The sequence below is a fragment of the Salvelinus alpinus genome, chromosome 16 (assembly GCF_045679555.1).
Source record: "Salvelinus alpinus chromosome 16, SLU_Salpinus.1, whole genome shotgun sequence".
NCBI classification, from domain to species: Eukaryota; Metazoa; Chordata; class Actinopteri; order Salmoniformes; family Salmonidae; genus Salvelinus; species Salvelinus alpinus.
Genome location: NC_092101.1, coordinates 45,129,080 through 45,153,526, shown reverse-complemented (window position 1 = coordinate 45,153,526; position 24,447 = coordinate 45,129,080).

The window sequence follows — 24,447 nt, the reverse complement described above, 5'->3', positions numbered from 1 at the left end:
CAGTTGCAAACAGTAGTCTTGCTTTTTTATGGCGGTTTTGGAGCAGTGACTTCTTCCTTGCTGAGCGGCCTTTCAGGTTATGTCGATATAGGACTCTTTTTACTGTGGATATAGATACTTTTGTACCTGTTTCCTCCAGTATCTTCACAAGGTCCTTTACTGTTGTTCTGGGATTGATTTGCACTTTTCGCACCAAAGTACATTCATCTCTAGGAGACAGAATGTGTCTCCTTCCTGAGCGGTATGGCGGCTGCGTGGTCCCATGGTGTTTATACTTGCGTACTATTGTTTGTACAGATGAACGTGGTACCTTCAGGCATTTGGAAATTGCTCCCAAGGATGAACTAGACTTGTGGAGGTCTACAATTATTTTTCTGAGGTCTTGGCTGATTTCTTTTGATTTTCCCATGATGTCATGCAAAGAGGCACTGAGTTTGAAGGTAGGCCTTGAAATACATCCACAGGTACACCTCCAATTGACTCAAATTATGTCAATTAGCCAATCAGAAGCTTTTAAATCCATGACATAATTTTCTGGAATTTTCCAAGCTGTTTAAAGGCACAGTCAACTTAGTGTATGTAAACTTCTGACCCACTGGAATTTTGATAGAGTGAATTATAAGTGAAATAGTCTGTCTGTAAACAATTGTTGGAAATATTACGTGTGTCATGCACAAAGTAGATGTCCTTACCGACTTGCCAAAACTATAGTTTGTCAACCAGAAATGTGTGCAGTGGTTGAAAAACGAGTTTTAATGCCTCCAACCTAAGTGTATGTAAACTTCTGACTTCAACTGTAGTATACTTTCTTACTTACATACTAACTTACTTTATTGTGTATTTCATATTTCTTACTCTTATATCTTGTGTATTTTGTTCTAGTAATACATTGTTATTGAATATTGCATTGTTGTTAATAATAATTCATTACATTTGTATAGCTGTTTTCATTCAGAGTTATCTCATAGCTCTACTGAGGATATACAAAAACAATAACATACATTTAGAATCAAGGCAGGTAAAATAGCTATATTGGGCTATTATATATTTTATTATCTATTTTATATATACAATGAGCTCCAAAAATGCTGGGACAGTGACACATTTTTTATTATTTTGGTTCTGTACTCTAGCACTTTGAAATGTTACTGTGAGGTTGATGAAATGGTACTGTGAGGTTGATGAAATGGTACTGTGAGGTTGATGAAATGGTGCTGTGAGGTTGATGAAATGGTACTATGAGGTTGATAAAATGGTACTGTGAGATGCAGACTGCCGACTTTTATTTGAGGGTATTTTCATCCATATCGGGTGAACATTTTAGAAACATTTTGTACGTAGTCTCCCCATTTTAGGGGACCAAAAGTACTGGGGAAAATTATATTATGTGTGTATTAAAGTAGTAAAAAGTTAAGTATTTGGTTCCATGGTCATAGCACGCATCAAGCTTGTGACTCTACACATTTGTTGGATGCATTTGCTGTTTGTTTTGGTTGTGTTTAAGATTATTTTGTGCCCAATAAAAATGCATGGTAAATAATGTATTCTGTCATTTTGGAGTCACTTTTAATGTAAATTAGAATAGAATATGTTTCTGAACACTTCTACGTTAATATGGATGCTACCATGATTAAGGATAGTCCTGAAATAATAGTGAATAATGATGACTGAGAAGGTTAGAGTCTTAAATATCATCCATATTAATGTAGACATGTTTGGAAACATATTCTATTCTTATTTACAATAAAAGTTACTCCAAAATGGCACAATATATTATTTAACATTCATTTCTATTGGGCACAAAATAATCTGAAATACAACCAAAATACATTTGTACAGTCCCAATATTTTTTGAGCTCACTGTATTTATAACATGAGAAGTAATGTTGAGTCATACTGTAACGGCAGCCTTCCCTCTCTTCACGAGAAGAGAGGGTGTAACAGGGATCGGACCAACACGCAGCGTAGCCAGTGCTCAACATGTTTAATTAAACGATAAACAGAGAACACTTACAAATACAAAATAACAAAAAGTGGCAAACCGAAACAGCCCTATCTGGTGCAGAGAAAACACAGAGACAGGAAACAACCACCCACAAAATCCCAACACAAAACAAGCCACCTATATATGATTCCCAATCAGAGACAACACAAAACATCTGCCTCTGATTGAGAACCATATTAGGCCAAACATAGAAACAGACAAACTAGACACACAACATAGAATGCCCACCCAGCTCACGTCCTGACCAACTCTAAAACAAGCAAAACACACAAGAACTATGGTCAGAACGTGACACATACTGTATTTATAACATGAGAAGTAATGTCGAGTCATACTGTATTTATAACAAAAGAAGAAGTAATGTCGAGTCATACTGTATAACAAAAGAAGAAGTAATGTCGAGTCATACTGCATTTATAACAAAATAAGTGATGTCGAGTCATACTGCATTTATAACAAAATAAGTAATGTCGAGTCATACTGCATTTATAACAAAATAAGTAATGTCGAGTCATACTGCATTTATAACAAAATAAGTAATGTCGAGTCATACTGCATTTATAACAAAATAAGTAATGTCGAGTCATACTGCATGTATAACAAAATAAGTAATGTCGAGTCCTACTGCATTTATAACAAAATAAGTAATGTCGAGTCATACTGCATTTATAACAAAATAAGTAATGTCGAGTCATACTGCATTTATAACAAAATAAGTAATGTCGAGTCATACTGCATGTATAACAAAATAAGTAATGTCGAGTCCTACTACATTTATAACAAAATAAGTAATGTCGAGTCATACTGCATTTATAACAAAATAAGTAATGTCGAGTCATACTGCATTTATAACAAAATAAGTAATGTCGAGTCATACTGCATTTATAACAAAATAAGTAATGTCGAGTCAAACTGTATTTGATTGAACATTCGTGGAAGACTGATACATTTCATACATTTCCCCCTTCAGGTTCACAATAGTAATAAAGCGAAAGAGGAATATTGCCTGCTATTTCTTTTGTAGTAACTGCCATTGACTTTACCACGACACGACAGAGTATTTCATTAAAGGCAAGCCAATATGACGGTGGAGTATAAAATATCAAATTCAAAATGAGTTATTGATTATTACACCGCTGTAAATTAAAGAATGATCTTTCTCTGCCAGAGAACTTCAGAGAGAGAGAGAGAGAGAGAGATCTCAGAGTTAACTAAATTTAAAATAACGGATTCAAAAGACGCAATAACATCAAGGTTCAAGCCTTAACTGAAACAGATTCCTTATGAACAGAACTACAAGAGTAATTTCTGTATAATTGACAAAGTACAGTACAGAGTTTGAAAGCAATACTCAAACTGAGTCGGTGCCAAAGATTGGCCCACACCTAATCCCTTGTACAGTCAATTAAATGTAATTCCTGGGTGAGAATGAGACAGAGAGAGAGAGACGTGGCTTTCTTGTGGTCCAGTAACCCCTGTAATAAGTCTTCATTAGTTGGGAGTGGGCTCTGTGCTGCTGAGAGGGAATGAAAGGATTTGTGTGTCTGATTCTCCTGCGCTGCGTAACAACTTTGCCCATGAATCATGTATCGTATAACTCACATGGGGCTGAAAGGAAGACTTATCACTTACCCCAGGCCCAAAGCTTTATAACACACTCCTGCATTACGCTGTGCTCAGATACTACATTGTATACTGTACTGTATTAAGTGCTATGCTAAATGACTGGGTTGTGATAGACTTTTTACTAAATCTAGGACACAGTAGTGATATATATTCTCTATAATCTTTCTTTGGCATACAGTCTATATGTCAATTCACACTGGATTATAGTGATGTATTGACTCAAATACATTAATTGTTTACTGTTCTTATTCTAGCAAACAGTTGACCAACTCTGGGCTCTGAATCCTCTTATTATATTTCCACCTGAAGCCCTGCATGTGACAGAGCAACACCTGAGGTATAATTCTGTCAGAGTAATTCAACAGTTATCTTGCTGCATTTCATTCAGATTACACACAACTGGGAGAAAACCAGATACCCTGCCGATACTGCTCTTCTGACAATACACTTTTAATGCCTTCAGTAAGATGATGAGGAATTACTCACCAGAGAACGAGAAAGCTTTAAATTACACAACAAAAAATTGTGCCACACACTCTCTCGATATCCTGCCTCCCCATGGTGGATCTCAATCATAGAGAATGATAGAGGACTCTTCGTTGTATCTGTCCCATTATCGCATATGTGAGTGCACAGGCAGCGCCATTGATGCCAAATCCATTTTGAAGTAGTTCATTTTCTCCTTCTGCTACTTTTATGAGTTGGTTAACAAACTGAATGGGTGCAAACTGCCACATGGAGTGTGTTGTTTGGACAGGTATAAAGCCAAGGTTGGCGATTTACTGGCACCTGCAGTTATGAAATGTTCAAGTATAATTCATTGGCTGATCCCTCATGATAACCTGCATGGAATTATGTGACCCTTTCTTAACCCATAGGAGGTCCCTTGCAGTTAGTTGACTATTTCAAAATGGTGAAAGTCCTCAATGGCCATGATAAAACAGGCTTTTGAGCACTAGAGTCCTCTATCATTCTCTATGTTCTCAATCTCTAGGGATTCACTGTATGTGCTCGACATAAAATGGAGTCATCTCGCAAGCTCAGCAGCACACTGGCGTGGCTCAGTGCATGTATGTTCATATTTTATCTCTGACAATGTTTTGTTAATGAGCCCGGCGCAATGGACCGTCCATTGGAACCGTTGCTGTGCCAACAGCAGTCACACCAAGTCACCAGTGGATCTGTTTGTCTCTCCAGTAGAATCAGAGAGCCGTTCAGGGGGCATCTCTCTCTGTGTTATACAGAGCCACTCTATGCCCACTCTGGTCCATGCTATTCTGAACTCACCAGAGCCTTATGGATGGCAGATGTTGACAGAAATGTCTTCAATTAGCATAAAGGAAAGATTAAAATATATTGTTCTATTATTTAAAAAACGTAATGTATGGTTAGAAATGTATTCATGTTTTACTGTATGTATTAATCAGTATATACCAAATGATGTACAATATTAATTTATCTTTTTTTTGTTGTCTATTCTTAGTCATTTTCACTCAAATATAATCAAGTCTTAGAAACATTTTTGGCATTTGAATAATGATTTGGTCTAGTTATTGTCAAAATGACAAAAACAGTGGGTAAGTTTAGTAAACTAAATACCCTTCATTTTTGTCACATTTTAGCCACATCCCATTTGCATTGCCTCATTAATCTATAGGTAAGATAAATCACTGACTTCCATGTGCACAAACATACTGTACATAGCCTTGTCATATCAACATATTTTTCTGCATAACATCCTATTCTCTTCCCAACAGCAGAAATATGACAAACATTACATACAAAACCGACGAGAGAGAGAGAGAGAGAGAGGCACAATCACCAGATGGTGCCGCAAAGTAGTATGGGTTGCACCTCCGTCACTCGATCTGTCATTGCCATTGATATCAACATTCCAACAACAGAACGGGGGGCTAATGACTTTGAACAGGAGCTAATGACTGTTTTACTCAGTGACGTAGTTGAGTCACTAAACCTCGAATCCGAATAGAATCCCATGTCCCCTGTACTCGAGCCAAGCCATTTTCTCTGAGGTAATCTGGATATGAAGTGCAGTGGGAAAAGTGCAAATTCCAAGCCAGCCTACTTTTCTATAGCCTACTCAAGGGAGAGAAATACAAAGCTAGACTGTTGTTTACCTATTAAGCTCCATGCCGCTGTTGTTTTTATTTTTGTAAAGCAGCTTGTATTCCTTAACCAAGGGGTAGCTAACTCAAAGGCTGGTGGTGACTGGTTAGTGACGGGAAAGCAAGAGTCACATGGGCGATGTGTATAATCGGAGGCACCAGAGCGGAGCTTGTCTGCCTGTCTGCCCACACTCATTGCTTGCTCATCTGCAGCTCACCTGCAGCTCACCAGGTGATGTAGCTTTGTTTGACGGGTGTGACGCATCCTTCCCACTGCTGAACAAAACTGTGCTGCACATCTGTGCTGCTAATATCAATTGTGCTTATCACTGAAAAGCTCTCGTTCTCTTCAAAAACTCTTGTCCTGTCTAAGTAGTCAGATGTACGTTTTTTCAGGGTCTATTTAATCAGTTAATAAGGCTAGGGGTTTCGCTCGAAAACCTCCACTGAAAAGGCAGAGCACGAAATTCAAAAATATTTTTTGGAAATATTTAACTTTCATACTTTCACAAGCGCAATACACCAAATTAAAGCTTAACTTCTTGTTAATCTACCCATCGTGTCTGATTTCAAAAAGGCTTTACAGCGAAAGCACACCATATGATTATGTTAGGTCAGAGCCTAGTCACAAAAAACATACAGCCGTTTTCCAGCCAAAGAGAGGAGTCACAAAAAGCAGAAATAGAGATAAAATTACATTTACATTTACATTTAAGTCATTTAGCAGACGCTCTTATCCAGAGCGACTTACAAATTGGTGCATTCACCTTATGATATCCAGTGGAACAACCACTTTACAATAGTGCATCTAACTCATTTAAGGGGGAGGGGGGGGGTAGGAGGAATACTTTATCCTATCCTAGGTATTCCTTAAAGAGGTGGGGTTTCAGGTGTCTCCGGAAGGTGGTGATTGACTCCGCTGACCTGGCGTCGTGAGGTCAATTAATCACTAACCTTTGATGATCTTCATCAGATGGCATTCATAGGACTTCATGTTACACAATACATGTATGTTTTGTTTGATAAAGTTCATATTTATATCCAAAAATCTTCGCGCCAATCTTTACATTGGCGCGTTATGTTCAGTAATGTTGTGCCTCGAAAACATCCGGCGAATTTGCAGAGAGCCACATCAATTTACAGAAATACTCATCATAAACTTTGATAAAAGATGCAAGTGTTATGCACAGAATTAAAGATATAATTCACCTTAATGCAACCGCTGTGTCAAATTTAAAAAAAGCTTTACGGAAAAAGCACACCATGCAATAATCTCAGTACAGCGCTCAGACACAAAAACAAGCCATACAGATAACCGCCACGTTGTGGAGTCAGTAAAAATCAGAAATAGCTTTATAAATATTCACTTACCTTTGATGAACTTCATCAGAATGCACTCCCAGGAATCCCAGTTCCACAATAAATGTTTGTTTTGTTCGATAAAGTACATAATTTATGTCCAAATACCTCCTTTTTGTTAGCGCGTTTAGTTCACCAATCGAAATTCACAAGGCGCGGGCAAGTCCAGGCGAAAGTTCCGACCAAAGTCCAAAAAGTTATATTACAGTTCATAGAAACATGTCAAACGATGTATAGAATCAATCTTTAGGATGTTTTTATCATAAATCTTCAATAATGTTTCAACCCGGACAATTCCTTTTTCTTTAGAAATGAAAAGGAACGCAGCTCGCTCTCACGGCCGTGCACGTGATTTACCTCATAGCCTTCTGCCAGACCCCTTAGTCAAACAGCCCTTATTCGCTCCCCCTTCACAGTAGAAGCCTGAAACAAGGTTCTAAAGACTGTTGACATCTAGTGGAAGCCTTAGGAAGTGCAATATGACCCCATTTACACTGTATTTTGGAAAGGCAATGAGTTGAAAAGCTACAAACCTCAGATTTCCCACTTCCTCGTTGGATTTTTCTTAGGTTTTCGCCTGCCATATGAATTCTGTTATACTCACAGACATCATACCAACAGTTTTAGAAACTTCAGAGTGTTTGCTATCCAAATCTAGCAGGCAGGCAGTTTACTCTGGGCACGCTTTTCATCCGAACGTGAAAATGCTGCCCCCTATCCCAAACAGGTTAAAGTCTTGTCAATTACCATTTGCATAAGAATTCAGACCCTTTACTCAGTACTTTGTTGAAGCACCTTTGTCAGCAATTACAGCCTTGTGTCTTCTTGGGTATGATGCTACAAGCTTGGCACACCTGTATTTGGGGAGTTTCTCCCATTTTTCTCTGAAGATACTCTCAAGCTCTGTCAGGTTGCATGGGGTGAGTTGCTGCACAGCTATTTTCAGGTCTCTCCAAAGATGTTCAATCCAGTTCAAGTCCGGGCTCTGGCTGGGCCACTCAAGGACATTCAGAGACTTCTCCCAAAACCACTCCTGCGTTGTCTTGACTGTGTGCTTGACTGTGTCCTGTTGGGAGGTGAACCATCGCCCCAGTCTAAGGTCCTGAGTGCTGTGGAGCAGGTTTTCATCAAGGCTCTTTTATGTACTTTGCTCTATTCATCTTTCCCTCGATCCTGACTAGTCTCTCAGTCCCTGCCGCTGAAAAACATTCCCACAGCATGATGCTGCCACCACCATGCTTCACCGTAGGGATGGTGCCAGATTTCCTCCAGATGTGACGCTTGGCATTCAGGCCAAAGAGTTCAATCTTGATTTCATCAGACCAGAAAATCTTGTTAGGTGCCTTTTGGCAAACTCCAACGGGCTGTCATGTGCCTTTTCCTAAGGAGTTGCTTCCGTCTGGCCATTCTGCCATAAAGGCCTGATTGGTGGAGTGCTGTAGAGATGGTTGTCCTTCTGGAAAGTTCTCCATTCTCCACAGAGGAACTCTAGAGCTCTGTCAGAGTGACCATCGGGTTCTTGGTCACCTCCCTGACCAAGGCCCTTCTCCCCCGATTGCTCAGTTTGGCCGGGTGGCCAGCTCTAGGAAGAGTCTTGGTCGTTTCAAACTTCTTCTATTGAAGAATGATGGAGGCCACTGTTCTTGGGGACGTTCAATGCTGCAGAAATGTTTTGGTACCCTTCCCCAGATCTGTGCCTCGACACAATCCTGTCTCGTAGCTCTACGGATAATTTGTTCGACCTCATGGTTTGGTTTGTGCTCTGACAAGCACTGTCAACTGTGGGACAGGTGTGTGCTTTTCCAAATCATATCCAATCAATTGAATTTACAACAGGTGGACTCCAATGAAGATGTAGAAACATCTAAAGGATGATCAATGTAAACTGGTTGCACCTGAGCTCAATTTAGAGTTCATAGCAAAGGGTTTGAATACTTATGTAAATAAGGTATTTCAGTTTTTTATTTTTAATACATTTGCAAAAATGTCTAAAAAACTGTTTTTGCTTTATCATTTTGGGGTGTTGTGTGTAGATTGAACGGGGAAAAAACATTTGATGAATTTTAGAATAAGGCTGAAACATAACAAAATGTGGAAAAAGTCAAGGGGTCTGAATACTTTCCGAATGCACTATGTACAGTATGTATATATGACAGGTAACTGTCAAATTAATGCAGTATGTTGAAAGCAGGTGCTTCCACACAGGTGTGGTTCCTGCGTTAATAAAGCAATTAGGATCCCATCATGCTTAGTTTCATGTATAAAAATGCTGGTCCCTGTTGCCCATTATTTTTCTCATTATTTTGCCCATTATTTTGGCTACCATGGCTATCCACAGGGGCTTGAGTGGTCACTGAATGGTTTGATGAGCATGAAAACAACGAATACCATATACCATGGCCGTCTCAGTCACCAGATCTCAACTCAATTGAACACTTATGGGAGATTCTGGAGCGGTGCCTGAGAGAGCATTTTCCACCACCATCAACAAAACACCAAATTATGGAATTTCTTGTAGAAGAATGGTGTCGCATCCCTCCAATAGAGTTCCTATTACTGCTCAGGCTAAGAACTCGATACAGACACAGGAGGTGGATAGTATGAGTGTCAGAGTTTATTACAATACAAGGGGCAGGCAATTGGTAGGTCAAGGCAGGCAAAGGGGTCAAAATCTAAATCAGAGTCAGGCAGGTACAGGACGGCAGGCAGGTTCAGGGTCAGGACAGGCAGAAAGGTCAGAACTGGGAAGACTAGAAAAAGCAAAAATTAGAGCACAGGAAACACGGGAACACGCTGGTAGGATTTGAAGGGAAAAGACAAACAGAAAACACCTGTATAAATACACAGGGGATAAATGGAAGACACCTGGTGGGGGGGGTGGAGACAAGCACAAGACAGGTGAAACAGATCAGGGTGTGACAGTACCCCCCACTCTAGGGACGCCATCTGGTGTGCTACCCGGGCACATACCTGGTTAAAGTCACCATCAAACTCTGGCCTTTGCACGACAACGCTTTCTTTTGGTGGCCAACCTTTGTTCCTGACGTCTCCGCGTTTGTCGCCGCCTGCACCGTGTGTGCTCAGAACAAAACTCTGCGGCAAGCTCCGGCTGGCCTCCTTCAACCTCTTCCCATTCCTCACCACCCCTGGTCCCATATATCCTAGGACTTCGTTACTGGTCCCCCACCATCAGATGGCAACACCACTATCCTCACGGTGGTGGATAGGTTTTCCAAAGCCGCCCATTTCATTCCTCTTCCCAAGTGACCCTCAGCCAAGGAAACAGCCCAGCTCATGGTGTAGCACGTCTTCCGGATCCATGGACTTCCAGTGGACATGGTCTCCGATCGCGGTCTTCAGTTCTTGTCCCGGTTCTGTAAGGTGTTCTGCACCCTCATTGGGGCATCGGCCAGCCTGTCCTCTGGTTTTCACCCCAATCTAATGGCCAGACGGAGATAGCAAGTCAGGACCTGGAGATGACTCTTTGTTGCCTCGTCTCCGCCAACCCCACCATCTGGAGCCAGCAACTCGTCTGGGTGGAATAAGCCCGCAACACCCTTCCTTGCTCGGCCACTGGTCTCACGCTGTTCGAGTGTTCCATGGTTATCAGTCCCCGCTCTTCCCTAAGCAAGGGGAAGAGGTCAGCATACATTCTGCCCAGATTTTCATCCGTCGCTGTCACCGTACCTGGAATAGAGCCCGGGCCGCTCTTCTCAAGACCACTTCCAGGTATCGACGACAGGCGGACCGCCACCGGACCCCGGCTCCCAACTACCATCTTGGGCAGAGGGTATGGCTGTCCACTTGGGATCTGCACATCCGGGTGGAGTCCCGCAAACATTCCCCCCGTTATATCAGCCCTTTCCATATCTCTAAGATTCTTAGCCCCTCTGCTGTTCGTCTCCTGTTGCCCCATATACTGTTTGCAACAAGGCACTAAAGTAATACTACAAAAAAGTGGCAAAGCAATTCACTTTTTGTCCTAAATACAAAGTGTTCTGTTTGGGGCAAATCCAACATAATACATTACTGATTACCACTCCTCATATTTCAAGCATGGTGGTGGCTGCATCATGTTATGGGTATGCTTGTAATCGTTAAGGACTGAGTAGTTTTTCAGGATAAAAAATGTACGGAATGGAGCTAAGCACAAGCAAAATCCTAGAGGAAAACCTGGTTAAGTCTGCTTTCCACCAGACACTAGGATATGAATTCACCGTTCAGAACTACATTAACCTAAAACACTAGGCCAAATCAACACTGGAGTTGCTAACCAAGAAGATAGTGAATATTCCTGTGTGGCCGAGTTACAATCTTGACTTAAACCTACACTACATCAAATCAAAGTTTACTTGCCACATGCGTCGAATACAACAGGTCACCTTACAGTGAAATGCTTACTTACAAGACCTTAACCAACAATACTTTAAGAAGTTTTAATAATTTAAAAAAAAATAAGTGTTAAGTAAAAAATAGAAACAGCAGCAGTAAAATAACAATCGACGTACGGTACAGAGTCAATGTACGGGGGCACCGATTAGTCGAGGTAATATGTACATGTCGGTAGAGTTAAAGTGACTATGCATAGATTATATAAAATGAGAGTAGCAGCCGCAAAAAAGAGGGGTCTGTGTAGCACTTTGATTAGCTGTTCAGGAGTATTATGGCTTGTGGGTAGAAGCTGTTAAGAAGCCTTTTGGACCTAGACTTGGCGCTCCGGTACCGCTTACCATGCGGTAGCAGATAGTACAGTCTATGACTAGGGTGGCTGGAGTCTTTGACAATTTTTAGGGCCTTCCTCTGACACCACCTGGTATAGAAGTCCTGGATGGCAGGAAGCTTGGCCCCAGTGAGGTACTGGGCCGTACGAACTACCCTCTGTAGTGCTTTGCAGTTGGAGGCCGAGCAGTTGCCATAACAGGCAGTGATGCAACCAGTCAGGAGGCTCTCGATGGTGCAGCTGTAGAACCTTTTGAGGATCTGAGGACCAATGCCAAATCTTTTCAGTCTCCTGATGGGGAATAGGCTTTGTCGTGCCCTCTTCATGACTGTCTTAGTGTGTTTGGACCATGATAGTTTGTTGGTGATGTGGACACCAAAGAACTTGAAGTTCTCAACGTGTTCCACTACAGCCCCGTCGATGAGAATGGGGGTGTGGTCGGTCCTCCTTTTCCTGGAGTCCACAATCATCTCCTTTGTCTTGATCACATTGAGGGAGAGGTTGTTGTCCTGGCACCACACCACCAGTTCTCTGACCTCCTCCGTATACGCTGTCTCATCGTTATGTGCCTGGCCATGCAGTTATGAGTGAACAGGGATTACAGGAGGGGACTGAGCACCCACCCCTGAGGGGCCCCCGTGTTGAGGATCAGTGTGGCGGATGTGTTGTTCCCTACCCTTACCACCTGGGGGACGGCCCGTCAGGAAGTCTATGATCAAGTTGCAGAAGGAGGTGTTTAGTCCCAGGGTCCTTAGCTTAGTGATGAGCTTTGAGGGAACTATGGTGTTGAACGCTGAGCTGTAGTCAATGAATATCATTCTCGCATAGGTGTTCCTTTTGACCAGGTGGGAAAGGGCAGTGTTGAGTACAATAGAGGTTGCATCATCTGTGGATCTGTTTGGGCGGTATGCAAATTTGAGTGGGTATAGGGTTTCTGGGATAATGGTGTTGATGTGAGCAATGACCAGGCTGTCAAAGCACTTCATGGCTACACACATGAGTGCTACGGGTCGGTAGTCATTTAGGCAGGTTACCTTAGCGTTCTTAGTGACAGCATCGGTCTGCGGTGGTTGTCATGCTTATCATGATATACTCTACCTCAGGCGGGCAAAACCTCGAGCCTTCCTTAGATTTTGTGCACTAGTTGATGTTTACAAATATACATAGGCTGCCGCCCCTTGTTTTACCAGAGGCCCTGTTCTATCCTGCCGAAAAAGCTTAAAACCCCCCAGCTGTATGTTAATCATGTCGTCGTTCAGCCACGACTCGGTGAAACAAGATATTACCATTTTTAATGTCCTGTTAGTAGGATATACGTGTTCGTAGTTCGTCTATTTTATTATCGATTGATTGTACGTTGGCTAATAGGACCGATGGTGAAGGTAGATTTCCCTCTCGGCGACGGATCCTTGAAAGCCACTGGATCATCGTACACGATATCTCCATCTTTTCCTCCTGTGAATGACGAGGATGAGGGCCCTTCCCGTCCGACTCATTGAAGAATAAGAATTCCTCCAGTACAGGGTGAGTAATCGCTGCCCTGATATCAATAAGCTATTTTCAGTCATAAGACACGGTGGCAGAAACATTATGTACAAAATAAGTTACAAATAACGCGAAAAAAACATACGCAATAGCACAATTGGTTACAGGATCATAAAACGGCAGCCATCTCCTTCGGTGCCATTATTCATTTGTTGGTGTAACGATGTACGCTGACAGTCGGGAAGAAAGTTCAGGGAGTGAATACATTTTATAAATAAATGAACAAAACAAGAAACACAAACAGCGCACCGACATGAAACAGGAACAATGACGACTGGGGAAGAAACCAAAGGGAGTGACATATAAAGGGCAGGTAATCAAAGAGGTGATGGAGTCCAGTTGAGTGTCATTATGCGCGTAACGCTGGTGACAGGTGTGTGCCCTAACGAGCAGCCTGGTGACCTAGAGGCCAGAGAGGGAGCACACGTGACAGTTGGTGGGTAGAAGCTTATTCATACTAATTCAAAGTATGTGGTCACCTGCTCGTCGAACATCTCATTCCAAAATCATGGGCATTAATACGGAGTTTGTCCCCCCTTTTCTGATATAACAGCCTCAACTCTTCTAGGGAAGGCTTTTAACTAGATGTTGGAACATTGCTGCGGGGACACTGATGTTGGGTGATTAGGCTTGGCTCGCAGTCGTCGTTCCAATTCATTCCAAAGGTGTTCGATGGGGTTGTTCTGGCCAGTCAAGTTCTTCCACACGATCTCGACAAACCATTTATGTATGAACCTCACTTTGTGCACTGGGGCCTTGTCATGCTGAAATATGAAAGGGTTTTTCCCAAACGGTAGCGTTAAGATTTCCCTTCACTGGAACTAAGGGGCTTAGCCGGATCCATGAAAAACATCCCCAGAACAATATTCCTCCTCCACCAAACATTACACTTGGCACTATGCATTGGGGCAGGTGGCTTTCTCCTGGCATCCGCCAAACCCAGATTTGTCCGTCGGACTGTCAGATGGTGACGCATGATTCATCACTCCAGAGAACTCGTTTCCACTGCTCCAGAGTCCAATGGCGGTGAGCTTTACACCACTCCAGCCAATGCTTGGCATTGCGCAATGTGATCTTAGGCTTGTGTGTGGCTGCTCGGTCATGGAAACCCATGAAGCTCCCGACGAACAGTTCTTGTGCTGACATTTTTTCCAGAGGCAGTTTGGAACTCAGTAGTAAGTGTTGCAACCGAGGATATATTTTTACGCACTACGCACTTCAGCACTCGGCGTTTCCGTTCTGTGAGCTTGATATTAGAGATTAAACCTATGCTATATCAGAGATCAAACCCATTCTATATTAGAGATCACACCCATGCTATATCAGATATAAACCCATGCTATATCAGATATCAAACCCATGCTATATCAGAGATTAAACCCATGCTATATCAGATATTAAACCCATGCTATAATAGAGATTAAACCCATGCTATATCAGATATCAAACCCATGCTATATCAGAGATTAAACCCATGCTATATCAGAGATCACACCCCTGCTATATCAGAGATTTTACCCATGCTATATCAGATATCAAACCCATGCTATATCAGATATCAAACCCATGCTATATCAGAGATTAAACCCATGCTATATCAGAGATCACACCCCTGCTATATCAGAGATTTTACCCATGCTATATCAGATATCACACCCCTGCTATATCAGAGATTTTACCCATGCTATATCAGATATCAAACCCATGCTATATCAGAGATTAAACCCATGCTATATCAGAGATCAAACCCATTCTATATTAGAGATCACACCCATGCTATATCAGATATAAACCCATGCTATATCAGATATCAAACCCATGCTATATCAGAGATTAAACCCATGCTATATCAGATATTAAACCCATGCTATAATAGAGATTAAACCCATGCTATATCAGATATCAAACCCATGCTATATCAGAGATTAAACCCATGCTATATCAGAGATCACACCCCTGCTATATCAGAGATTTTACCCATGCTATATCAGATATCAAACCCATGCTATATCAGATATCAAACCCATGCTATATCAGAGATTAAACCCATGCTATATCATAGATCACACCCCTGCTATATCAGAGATTAAACCCATGCTATATCAGATATCAAACCCATGCTATATTAGAGATTAAACCCATGCTATATCAGATATCAAACCCCTGCTATATCAGATATCAAACCCATGCTATATCAGAGATTAAACCCATGCTATATCAGATATCAAACCCATGCTATATCAGATATCAAACCCATGCTATATCAGAGATTAAACCCATGCTATATCAGAGATCACACCCCTGCTATATCAGAGATTTTACCCATGCTATATCAGATATCAAACCCATGCTATATCAGATATCAAACCCATGCTATATCAGAGATTAAACCCATGCTATATCATAGATCACACCCCTGCTATATCAGAGATTAAACCCATGCTATATCAGATATCAAACCCATGCTATATCAGAGATTAAACCCATGCTATATCAGATATCAAACCCATGCTATATTAGAGATTAAACCCATGCTATATCCGATATCAAACCCCTGCTATATCAGATATCAAACCCATGCTATATTAGAGATTAAACCCATTCTATATTAGAGATTAAACCCATGCTAATACAGATATCAAACCCATGCTATATCAGATATCAAACCCATGTTATTTTAGATATCAAACCCATGCTATATCAGATATCAAACCCATGCTATATTAGATATCAAACCCATGCTATATCAGAGATTTTACCCATGCTAATACAGATATCAAAGCCATGCTATATCAGATATCAAAGCCATGCTATATCAGATATCAAAACCATGCTATATCAGATATCAAACCCATGCTATATTAGATATCAAACCCATGCTATATCAGAGATTTTACCCATGCTAATACAGATATCAAACCCATGCTATATTAGATATCAAACCCATGCTATCAAACCCATGCTATATTAGATATCAAACCCATGCTATATTAGATATCAAACCCATGCTATATCAGATATTAACCCATGCTATATTAGATATCAAACCCATGCTATATTAGAGATTAAACCCATGCTATATTAGATATCAAACCCATGCTATATCAGATATCAAACCCATGCTATATCAGATATTAACCCATGCTATATTAGATATCAAACCCATGCTATATTAGATATCAAACCCATGCTATATTAGATATCAAACCCATGCTATATTAGAGATTTAAACCCATGCTATATTAGATATCAAACCAATGCTATATTAGAGATCACACCCATGCTATATTAGATATCAAACCCATGCTATATTAGAGATTTAAACCCATGCTATATTAGATATCAAACCAATGCTATATCAGATATCACACCCATGCTATATTAGATATCAAACCCATGCTATATTAGAGATTTAAACCCATGCTATATTAGATATCAAACCAATGCTATATCAGATATCACACCCATGCTATATTAGATATCAAACCCATGCTATATTAGAGATTTAAACCCATGCTATATCAGATATCAAACCCATGCTATATTAGAGATTAAACCCATGCTATATTAGAGATTAAACCCATGCTATATTAGATATCAAACCCATGCTATATTAGAGATCACACCCATGCTATATTAGAGATTAAACCCATGCTATATCAGAGATTAAACCCATGCTATATTAGAGATTAAACCCATGCTATATTAGAGATCACACCCATGCTATATTAGATATCAAACCCATGCTATATTAGAGATCACACCCATGCTATATTAGAGATCACACCCATTCTATATTAGATATCAAACCCATGCTAATACAGATATCAAACCCATGCTATATTAGAGATTAAACCCATGCTATATTAGATATCAAACCCATGCTATATCAGAGATTAAACCCATGCTATATTAGATATCAAACCCATGCTATATTAGAGATCAGATGCTATCTACCTGTCATTGTGCTATATTTATTATATTTACTGTTTTCTTCTTTTGCTGTTGGTGATCAACCCATCTAGGACAAGCAAGTGCCTGCCAGAACGGATCTCTTTCTAAATGGTATAGCTTTATTGTCTCCCAAGCCATGACACCTTGTTGTGAAACATATGTCAATGATAGCATAACACATTCTACATCAAATATATATGTCCTAAGCTACTCTGTTTGGAACACTGATGTATACAGCAAACACATGGTAATCCATACCTTGAATCCACAAACACGAGAAAATATCCAATGCCTATTGACAGAATGCAGATTAATACAAAACAAGGTCAGACCAAGGTTTGGGTTGAGGTTTTGGTGAACTCCCCAAAGGATTCATCCCAGGTTCAGTGATGCTCCTCTCAAGTCTGTCTATGGCCTTCTTCGCCCTGAGCTAAACACCTCTCCTTTAATCCTGTCGGCTCTGAGCCAGGTCCCAGGGACCAGGTCAACAGAGGAGAACGTAGCCTCACTTCTGCCCCCTCTCTGTCTGTCTGTCTGTCTGTCTGTCTGTCTGTCTGTCTGTCTGTCTGTCTGTCTGTCTGTCTGTCTGTCTGTCTGTCTGTCTGTCTGTCTGTCTGTCTGTCTGTCTGTCTGTCTGTCTGTCTGTCTCTGTCTGTCTGTCTGTCTGTCTGTCTGTCTGTCTGTCTGTCTGTCTGTCTGTCTGTCTGTCTGTCTGTCTGTCTGTCTGTGTCTCAGTCTCTCTCTATCTGTCTCTCTCTCACTCTTGCTCTATATCTCTGTCTCTGTCCCTGTCTCTGTCTGTGTCTATAGATTTGGCTCTAGGTCTGTCTCTAGCTCTGTCTATGTCTCTGGCTCCGGGTCTGCCTCCGAGTCTGTCTCTCTCTCTCTGTCTCTGGGTCTGTCTCTGTCTAGCCCACAGGAAAGGAGACATGACCTGGTGGAGAGATCCGAGCATGCTGCTTTGACTGCAGGTCCTTGAGGAGGGGATAGAAGCTGTCTGTCAAGTCAGAGCCGTTATGCACAGTCAGGTTCCAGACCAGAGGGAGAGAAGAGGGAAAGAGGCGAAGGAGCAAGGGGGGGGGGGGGGGGGGGTAAAGGGAGAGGAAGAAAAGGAGGGAGTGATGGAAAAAGAGAAAGAGAAGTTGTTGGAGAGAGAGAAAGAGATAAAAAAGAAGGCAGATTTTATTTTAGAATCAACTTCCTCTCCAATAATGGATAAGGTATTGGGATGAGGTCTAAAGAGAACAGAAAATAAATATTAACAGCAGGTTCTGACTGAGAAGAAAACAAGCCCGATACTGTATGTTGCCATCTTTGTTGGGCCATTGGGGAAGATGCAGCACTGACCAGAACTGGGTAGTAAAGGCAGGGGAATTGCAGTATGTCTTGTGATTGAGGGAAGCAGCCAGAGAAAATTACTATCAGATAGATTGACATGAACATGGAACAACATCAATCACAGGTCCAGTCGAGCAAACGCCTCTCAGACACAAGGGTATTTAGAAAACACTGTTTTAGAAGCAATGAGGGAAATATACAATTTGCCTTTGAAACAACACCTCAACTTCTATTGAACTCACAAAACACCTGTAATTGTATTCTTCCAACCGTTTTGCCAATCACACCTCGGCACCCTTCATATCCCTGTTTACTTGGCGGCCCAGACGGCATCCCTAGCCGCGTCCTCAGAGCATGCGCAGACCAGCTGGCTGGTGTGTTTACGAACATTTTCAATCAATCCTTATCCCAGTCGGCTGTTCCCACATGCTTCAAGAGGGCCACCATTGTTCCTGTTCTCAAGAAAGCTAAGGTAACTGAGCTAAATGACTATTGCCCCGTAGCACTCACTTCCGTCATCATGAAGTGCTTTGAGAGACTAGTCAAGGACCATATCACCTCCACCCTACCTGACACCCTAGACCCACTCCAATTTACTTACCGCCCCAATAGGTCCACAGACGATGCAATCGCAATCACACTGCACACTGCCCTAACTCATCTGGACAAGAGGAATACCTATGTGAGAATGCTGTTCATCGACTACAGCTCAGCATTTAACACCATAGTACCCTCCAAACTCGTCATTAAGCTCGAGACCCTGGGTCTCGACCCCACCCTGTGCAACTGGGTCCTGAACTTTCTGTCGGGACGCCCCCAGGTGGTGAGGGTAGGAAACAACATCTCCACCCCGCTGATCCTCAACACTGGGGCCCCACACGGGTGCGTTCTCAGCCCTCTTCTGTACTCCCTGTTCACTTATGACTCAATCATCAAGTTTGCAGACGACACTACAGTGGTAGGCTTGATTACCAACAGCGACGAGACGCTCTACAGGGAGGAGGTGAGGGCCCTCGGAGTGTTGTGTCAGGAAAATAACCTCACACTCAATGTCAACAAAACAAAGGAGATGATCGTGGACTTCAGGAAACAGTAGAGGGAGCAGCACCCTATCCACATCAACGGGACAGTAGTGGAGAAGGTGGAAAGTTTTAAGTTCCTCAGCGTACACATCACGGACAAACTGAATTGGTCCACCCACACAGACAGCGTTGTGAAGAAGGCGCAGCTGTGCCTCTTCAACCTCAGGAGGCTGAAGAAATTCGGCTTGTCACCAAAAACACCCACAAACTTTTACAGATGCACAATTGAGAGCATCCCGTCGGGCTGTATCACCGCCTGGTACGGCAGCTGCTCCGCCCACAACCGTAAGGCTCTCCAGATGGTAGTGAGGTCTGCACAACGCATCAACTACCTGCCCTCCAGGACACCTACACCACCCGATGTCACAGGAAGGCCATAAAGATCATCAAGGACAACAACCACCGAGCCACTGCCTGTTCACCCCGCTATCATCCAGAAGGCGAGGTCAGTACAGGTGCATCAAAGCAGGGACCGAGAGACTGAAAAACAGCTTCTTTCTCACGGCCATCAGACTGATAAACAGCCATCACTAACATTGAGTGGCTGCTGCCAACATACTGACTCATCTCCAGCCACTTTAATAAGGAAAAAAATTGGATGTAATAAATGTATCACTAGCCACTTTAAACAATGCCACTTTATATAATATTTACATACCCTACATTACTCATCTCACATGTATATACTGTACTCTACACCATCTACTGCATCTGCCTATGATGTTCGGACATCGCTCATCCATATATTTATATGTACATATTCTTATTCATTCCTTTACACTTGTGTGTATCAGGTAGTTGTTGTGAAATTGTTAGATTACTTGTTAGATATTACTGCATGGTCGGAACTAGAAGCACAAGCATTTCACTACACTCGCATTAACATCTGCTAACCATGTGTATGTGACAAATAAAATTTGATTTGATTTGGATGCGTGTGACATCACGTAGCTCATTGCGCTCACTAATCCAGGTGCTAATGGAGACGTGACATTGGAAAATGGGCCGCTGTGTTCCAGCATCAGTTTCCCTGGGTCTAAGGGAACAAGCTGTAAACAAGGATGAATTACAGACAGAGGCAGGTAGAACAGGGAGGGGCGTTGAACAGGGAGGGAGGTAGAACAGGGAGGTAGAACAGGGAGAGAGGTAATACAGTTGCTACACACATAAAATGTGATTGATTGATTGATAGTCTCCACAGACTCAACAACAATCACTAGACTGGACTTTGGTGGCACAGAATGAGCTTGGACATGTAGACCTGCTATAGGTGCTTGCATTAAAATAGGACCATTGTTAAGAATCCTTTTTTAGGGAATTACAAATATAAATATACTCGATAAACAGGATATAAATTGTGTTCTCTCTCCGTATTGTCGCTAGTCTATTAACATATCATTCAGAAGCCTTTGTGTTCCAGAGAGATATTTAATTGGCGATTATGCCAGCAAGTACCTCTCACCATAGCGACCAAACCAAAACCTTTCCTCTTCTCTCATTGGTTTAATTGCTTCTTCTCCAGCTGTACTTGGTAGATGCTGCCACTGTCGCCTTGGTTTCCATAGTAATGGGTCAAGGCTTGGACACCACTCGCCAGTCACTTAAATCCTATAGACTTATGGACCCCTACATTTCTCTGAAACGTACAGGTTTGGGATATGTAGTATGTAAGCAACAGGATATGTAATATGCCCTTTATTTTAATAATTTCAGTACAATATTCATTACAGTGAGAATATGTTTAAAGAGGACATATTTACCTTACAAGTCAAACAGCCTCTACAATTAACAAATCATTTGATGAACAATTAAATTGTGCCATTTAACACAACTCTCAGATATGAATGTTAATTTCACAACTACCTTGTCATATTTGTCCTTCATCAGTCCTAATTGATACATGCTGCATACGCAATCAACGTGGCACAGAATGGTACACCAATTACCATGGAAATCTTGATGATCGTTAATGAAAGACTATTGAGAGCAGAGATGCAGTGCTTCCTGCTCTTGCTGCCCGTACAACTGCATCACAATAATTTAGTAAATGCCCTTCTCCAGAGGGACTCTCACTGTCAACACCCAGTAAGTTCTTGTGGGCATCAGAGAAGTGAACGTTGATATCCTTGTCATCTGTACCATCACTCACTAAGGCTCTCTGAGTCAGAACTGTCTGTTCTCCCCACTACCTGTATTTCATGAGTTCACTTTTTAATTAATGAGCCATACTTTAATCAAAACTTTATATTGTAATGACACAGAATAGCTGTATTTGACATACAGCAAGATTAATAAAAATCTAAATCCCATATGTGCAGATAAGAGTGTACTTTCATCTATGTAAACAACACGTTCACAGCTCAACCCTCATCTGCTTGGACTGTGAACATGGGCTGCTGCCTATCTGCTAAAAACATATTATTAGTCCGCACTACAAAGCCCTGTGATGCATCTGTGAGTCAGATGATAGGAGTGGAATAAAGATATAAATGATTCACAGGAGTGGAACATCAAAACACTGTGCTAATGAGACAGGCAACAGGTGGACGGGAATAGCAAAGGTCACTTTCCAACATGATACGCTGAACATCAATATTTCAAAAGATTATGCTCCCTCAGAACTGAAACACAGCATGTATAGTCCATCTGGAACAACCGAACTGAATCACAGCAGGCATAGTCCATCTGGAACAACCGAACTGAATCACAGCAGGTATAGTCCATCTGGAACAACCAAACTGAATCACAGCAGGTATAGTCCATCTAGAACAACCGAACTGAATCACAGCAGGTAGAGTCCATCTGGAACAGCCGAACTGAATCACAGCAGGTATAGTCCATCTAGAACAACCGAACTGAATCACAGCAGGTATAGTCCATCTAGAACAACCGAACTGAATCACAGCAGGTATAGTCCATCTAGAACAACCGAACTGAATCACAGCAGGTAGAGTCCATCTAGAACAACCGAACTGAATCACAGCAGGTAGAGTCCATCTGGAACAACCGAACTGAATCACAGCAGGTAGAGTCCATCTGGAACAACCGAACTGAATCACAGCAGGTATAGTCCATCTAGAACAACCGAACTGAATCACAGCAGGTAGAGTCCATCTAGAACAACCGAACTGAATCACAGCAGGTAGAGTCCATCTAGAACAACCGAACTGAATCACAGCAGGTAGAGTCCATCTAGAACAACCGAACTGAATCACAGCAGGTAGAGTCCATCTGGAACAACCGAACTGAATCACAGCAGGTAGAGTCCATCTGGAACAACCGAACTGAATCACAGCAGGTATAGTCCATCTAGAACAACCGAACTGAATCACAGCAGGTAGAGTCCATCTAGAACAACCGAACTGAATCACAGCAGGTAGAGTCCATCTGGAACAACCGAACTGAATCACAGCAGGTATAGTCCATCTAGAACAGCCGAACTGAATCACAGCAGGTAGAGTCCATCTAGAACAGCCGAACTGAATCACAGCAGGTAGAGTCCATCTAGAACAACCGAACTGAATCACAGCAGGTAGAGTCCATCTGGAACAGCACTAAGACTAGATGATATATCTCATTTAACATTGTGTGTTTACAGCCTGTACTTTTGTATCTATTGGTGTGTAACTGCTAAGCACTAATACATCAGGGATGCTGAGTGATGCACTAATGCGTCAGGGATGCTGAGTGATGCACTAATACATCAGGGATGCTGAGTGATGCACTAATGCGTCAGGGATGCTGAGTGATGCACTAATACGCCAGGGATGCTGAGTGATGCACTAATACGCCAGGGATGCTGAGTGATGCACTAATACATCAGGGATGCTGAGTGATGCACTAATACGCCAGGGATGCTGAGTGATGCACTAATACATCCGGGATGCTGAGTGATGCACTAATACATCAGGGATGCTGAGTGATGCACTAATACGCCAGGGATGCTGAGTGATGCACTAATACATCCGGGATGCTGAGTGATGCACTAATACGTCAGGGATGCTGAGTGATGCACTAATACGTCAGGGATGCTGAGTGATGCACTAATACATCCGGGATGCTGAGTGATGCACTAATACATCAGGGATGCTGAGTGATGCACTAATACACCAGGGATGCTGAGTGATGCACTAATACATCCGGGATGCTGAGTGATGCACTAATGCATCAGGGATGCTGAGTGATGCACTAATACGCCAGGGATGCTGAGTGATGCACTAATACGTCAGGGATGCTGAGTGATGCACTAATACGCCAGGGATGCTGAGTGATGCACTAATACGCCAGGGATGCTGAGTGATGCACTAATACGCCAGGGATGCTGAGTGATGCACTAATACGTCAGGGATGCTGAGTGATGCACTAATACGCCAGGGATGCTGAGTGATGCACTAATACGCCAGGGATGCTGAGTGATGCACTAATACATCCGGGATGCTGAGTGATGCACTAATACGTCAGGGATGCTGAGTGATGTACTAATACGCCAGGGATGCTGAGTGATGCACTAATACGCCAGGGATGCTGAGTGATGCACTAATACGTCAGGGATGCTGAGTGATGCACTAATACGCCAGGGATGCTGAGTGATGCACTAATACATCAGGGATGCTGAGTGATGCACTAATACATCCGGGATGCTCAGTGATGCACTAATGCATCAGGGATGCTGAGTGATGCACTAATACGCCA